Genomic DNA, 5203 nt, shown 5'->3' with positions numbered 1-5203 from the left:
GTTAATACCAGTGGAAGGGACAAGAGTCTCTTGTGCAGCGTGACTATGCTGGGTGCAGGAGCAGTGGGGTGCTTTCCAATTGTAGCTGTGACAACATCATGCAAAGGGGGTTCAGGGTAAGCCCTGGGGTGTGGGTGATGCGAGAAGGAGAGCCTAGCCATCACGGCAGATTGTGATGATAACTTTTGTTTTTCCCTCTTGTGTTGTGTTTGGCACCAAGGGGAAAGAAATGTGGGGGTGGAGAGGGAGGGGAAGAGGGGAAAGAGTCCAGCCCAGTGGTGAGATGGAAAACGAGTGAGAGCAGAAGCGTTGTTGATGCCAGGCAAGACAATCACCAACGAAATCATGCTGCCCGAGCATGGTGAGATTTTCCCAGGGCCCCCCGAGTTGCCCGAGGCCCCTGGGCATGGGCCCCCTGTGCGTTAAGCCGCCACTGCAATGGCTGCAGGGCTCAGGATACCGCTTCCCAGCATGCCTGGAATGCCGGGCGGAGACGGAACATGCGGGGAGCTACTACCAGAGCCAATCAGAAGTCAGCGCTCGGAGACAAAGGGGTCAGTTTACATTTGGTTATTGGCTGTTGGTGGAGTGGAGCAGAGGGAGCCAATCAGAAGCCAGCGCTCGGAGACAAAGGGGTTGGTTTCCATTCGGTTGTTGGCTGTTGGTGGAGTGGAGCTGAGGGAGACGCGTCACAGCCTGGGAGGTGCCCATTGACACTCAGACCGAAGACCCGGTAAGAATCCCTTTTGCTTGTTTTCCTTGTGAATTTCAAGCCGGCCAAGGAGCACAGGGCAGCATCAGCCCCTAGAGAACTGATACTCAACTCCCATTCTGCTGCGCAGGGGCTGGGAGGGAGCTGGTTGGGGCGGGTCGGGCCCCTTGTCAATGCTGTGATTGTTGATGGGTTACTAGTCTAGTTGCTCCTGTTCTTTCCTTAACCCCAGGCCTTTCTTCCCTCTGCCCAATAAGCTCCCTCACTTGTTGTGTTGTTACTGGGAGATTGTGATAGATTTGTACCCTTGTGCCTGGATGACAATCCTAGTCTGTTATTGGGCACCAAACACTTCCCCAGGGCACAGCAGCCCTTGTGACTCAGGCACTAGGAGGGGCCCCCTGGGGTGGAGTCAGCAGGGGCCAAGAGAGTCCTGCACTTCGGACGGAAGAATCCCATGCACCGTTACAGGCTGGGAACCGCCTGGCTAAGCAGCAGTTCTGCAAAAAAGGACCTGGGGATTACAGTGGACAAGAAACTAGATATGAGTCAGCAGTGTGCTCTTGTTGCCAAGAAGGCTAATGGCATTTTGGGCTGTATAAGTAGACGCATTGCCAGCAGATCAAGGGACGTGATCATTCCCCTCTATTCGACATTGGTGAGGCCTCATGTGGAGTACTGTGTTCAGTTTTGGGCCCCACACTACAAGAAGGATGTGGAGAAATTGGAAAGAGTCCAGCGGAGGGCAACAAAAATGATTAGGGGGCTGGAGCACATGACTTATGAGGAGAGGCTGAGGAACTGGGATTGTTTAGTCTGCAGAAGAGAAAAGTGAGGGGATTTGATAGCAGCTTTCAATTACCTGAAGGGGGGTTCCAAAGAGGATGGAGCTCAGCTGTTCTCAGTGGTGGCAGATGACAGAACAAGGAGCAATGGTCTCAAGTTGCAGTGGGGGAGGTCTAGGTTGGATGTTAGGAAACACTATTTCACTAGGAGGATGGTGAAGCACTGGAATGGGTTCCCTAGGTGGAATCTCCATCCTCAGAGGTTTTTAGGGCCCGGCTTGACAAAGCCCTGGCCGGGATGATTAAGTTGGGGTTGGTCCTGCTTTGAGCAGGGGGTTGGACTAGATACCTCCTGAGGTCCCTTCCAACCCTGAGATTCTATGATTCTAAGGACCCAGGTTCCATTCCCCCTGAGGCAAGACAGGCCCATTGCTGAGAGGCTTTGTTGCCCCAGACTCACGGCTGCTCCCTGCTCAGTTCCAGGATGGACGTGCTGAGAAGGTATCTCAGGAGGAAGGTGGCCCCGGAGCCAGAGGGGACCAGCTGCCAGCGTCCCCAGACAGAGAGCTGCCCCTCCATCCGCATGGCATGGGAAGCAGGCCCCGGCCACCCCAGGAGATGGTCCTGCTCGGCCTTGCTCACTGGGAGGAAACCAGCCCCCAGGGCTGGTGCTGAGCAGAGAGAGACAACATCCAGGCCGAGATGGAGGTGGCCTAAGTTCAATCTGGGCAGGCAGGACTCAGCCCATGGCAGGAGCCAGGCAACGCAGCTCTGGGTTTGCTTCTGCTGGAAGGCATCCCTCATCCCAGCTGCGTGGGCCAGCAGGAGGCATTCCCAGGGCAGGAGCTGGGGGATCGCTGCCTCAGCTGCTTAACTGTTGCCGGAGAGGAGAGCAGCTACTCTCTGGAGGTTCTCTGCAACACGGAGGCTGAGTGGTCCTCCACTGCAGGTGAGGAGACCCCCTGGGCATGGGGAGGAGCAAGGGCCATTAACACCCAGTCGCTCTGTCCCAGTCATTGTGGGGATCCCAGCCCAGGGGTCTGGCCAGAGCCACGTGAGCTCAATGACATCAGCGGGAGTTGCAGAGCCACCCCCTGCAATGGGGCATGGGGGGAGCTTCTGGGAAGTGGGTCCCTGATGATTTGGAGCAACTCCCAGGGAGGATGGGACAGTGAAGGGCCCACTCTGCCATGGGGCCACAGGGCTGAGGGTCTATGGGAGGGGCAGTGTGGGGAACTCTCTGCCATGGGGCTCTGGGACTGAGGGGCAGTGTGGGGATCTCTCTGCCATGGGGCCCTGGGACTGAGGGGTCTGTGGGAGGGGCAGTGTGGGGATCTCTCTGCCATTGGGCACTGGGGCTGAGGGGTCTGTGGGATGGGCAGTGTGGGGATCTCTCTGCCATGGGGGCATAGGGCTGATGGGTCTGTGGGATGGGCAGTGTGGGGATCTCTCTGCCATGGGTCATTGGGGCTGAGGGGTCTGTGGACGGGGCAGTGTGGGGATCTCTCTGCAATGGGTCCTGGGGCTGAGGGGTGTGTGAGAGGGACACTGTGGGGATCTCTCTGCCTTTCGATGCTTACATGGGAGGGAGAAACATTAAATCTGCTCTCCCCATCCCTTCTCACCCCTGTCCTTCCTCTTCCCCCCTCCCCAGCAAGAGTCACCCTCTGCCCTTGTCTCTCTGATGCAGAGACCCCCACAGACCAGTCAGAGAAGGACTTTGCCCCTGAGGAAAAGACAGAGGAGGATGAAGACCCTGACACAGAAAGAGAGGAAAAGGAGGAAGATCTAAAGACAGAGGAGGAGGAGAAGCAGGAAGAGCAAGTCCTGATTAGTGAAAAAGAGGAGGAGGTGGAGGAGCTAGTGATGAAAGAGGAGGAGAACATTACCACTGAGGAGGAGGAAGACCTGGACACAGAGGAGAAGGGGGAGGAGGAAATATCTATAGAAGAGAACAAGGAGGAGGATGAGAACCTGTTTGCAGAAAAGGAAGAAGAGGAGGAGGAGGAAGAGGAAGAGGAGAATGTGTCTGCAGAAAAGGAAGCAGCGGCGGAGCAGGCGCCCCATGTGTCTGAAGAGAAGGAAGAGGAGAATCTGACTACAGAAGAGGAAAAGGAGGAGGAGAACTTGTTTGCAGAAGAGGAAGAAGAGGAGGAGGAGGAGGAAGAGAACGTGTCTGCAGCAGAGGAAAGGAGGAGGAGGAGAATGTGTCTGCAGCAGAGGAAAGGTGGAGGAGGAGAATGTGTCTGCAGCAGAGGAGAGGAGGAGGAAGAGAACTTGTCAGCAGAAGAGGAGGAGGAGGACCTCTGCACAGAAGAGGAAGAGGACTTGATCACTGAGGAGGAGGAAGAAGAAGGTAAAGGAAGAGGAAGAAAGGAACACCTGATCATGGAGCAAAAGGAAGAAGAGAAGGACCTGGCCATGGAGCAGGAAGAGGAGCACCTGCCTGTGGAGGAAGAGGAAGAGGACCTGGCCACAGGAGTGGAGCACCTGGCCATGGAGCAGGAGGAAGAGGAGGAGGACCTGGCTCCAGAGGAGAAAGAGGAAGACCTGGCCATGGAGAAGGACCAGGCCACAGAGGAGGACAAGGAGGATCTGGGTCAGGAGGAGGAGAAGGGAGAGGACCTGGCAATGGAGGAGGACGAGGATGTGGCCATGCAGGGGGAAGAAGAAGAGGCGGAAGAAGAGGTAGAGGACCTGACTATAGACTAGGAGGACCCAGGAATGGAGGAGGATGAGGATGTGCCGATGCAGGGGGAAGAAGAAGAGAAGGAGGTGGACCTGGCAATGGAAGAGTAGGAGCAAGAGGACCTGGCCAGAGAGGAAGATGAGAAGGAGGAGAACCTGGCCACGGAGAAGGAGCAGGAGGAAGAGGACCTGACCAGAGAAGAGGACGAGGAGGAAAAGGAGGAGGAGAACCTGGCCACAGAGGAGAGGGAGGATCTGGCCAGAGAGGAGGAAGTGGAGGAGGGGGAGGACCTGGCCATGGGAATGGAGCACGTGGTCATGGAGAAGAAAGCAGAAGAGGACGACTTGGATGAGGAGGAGGATAAGGAGGGCAAAGCCAAGTCCTCCTCCACCTCCATGGCCAATTCCTCCTTGCCCAGATGCATAATCCATTCCCATTGCCAGACTCTTGCCCGCGGTGACAATGAAGGAGCAGGAGAACTTCTGGGCTGCACAGTCGGGTGTCACGGGGACGTCTGTGGGAGCCATTGACAGTGTGTTCTGTGTGGGCCATTTTCCTTCTCTGACCCAGGGGTTCTCTGCTCCCAGAATCTCAGCCAGGGAGGCCACCCTGCAGAATATGGCCCCGCAGTTTGGTGATGGGCTGCAGGAGTCACCACGTAGCTGTGCAGCAGCCATAGCACCTGCATTGACCAGGGACCAAAACCTGCAGCCCTCACAGCCCAGGCTGCCCCCACGGATGGCAATGGGAGTGTAGCCTGGGCAACTAGCTGCTGGGCCAGGGCATATAGAGAGGACTCAGAGATGCAGCAAACCAGTGGGCAGAGAAGTGAAGGAAGTAAGGGAAAGAGGAGAGCGAGGAGATCGGGGGAGCTGCTGCAGTCAAGGGACCCCAGCCAGAAGAGAGAAGCTGGGTGGGTTAGACACACAAAGTCCTGCATCTTGGCAGGGGTTAGACTAGATGAACCTTGCCAGAGGCGGCGAGTTATATGGGCCTGTGGTGCCCGGGCTCCAGCAA

General features: G+C 56.6%; 1 long non-coding RNA gene across 2 annotated transcripts; it reads left to right on the top strand.

Moving 5' to 3' along the window:
• The first annotated feature begins 257 nt into the window (after nucleotides 1-257).
• LOC120385123 lies at nucleotides 258-3245 on the top strand. Of its 2 annotated transcripts, none has more exons than XR_005589280.1 (3): nucleotides 258-733; nucleotides 1975-2446; nucleotides 3188-3245. It is a non-coding gene; the product is annotated as an uncharacterized LOC120385123 (long non-coding RNA). The 2 variants fall into 2 exon arrangements; XR_005589279.1 differs by having other exon boundaries at nucleotides 3152-3211.
• The last annotated feature ends 1958 nt before the right edge of the window (nucleotides 3246-5203 follow it).

Source organism: Mauremys reevesii, linkage group 17, assembly GCF_016161935.1.
Source record: "Mauremys reevesii isolate NIE-2019 linkage group 17, ASM1616193v1, whole genome shotgun sequence".
NCBI lineage: Eukaryota > Metazoa > Chordata > Testudines > Geoemydidae > Mauremys > Mauremys reevesii.
The sequence above is the reverse complement of the archived record's forward strand: the minus strand, read 5'-3'. Positions and strand labels throughout refer to the sequence as shown.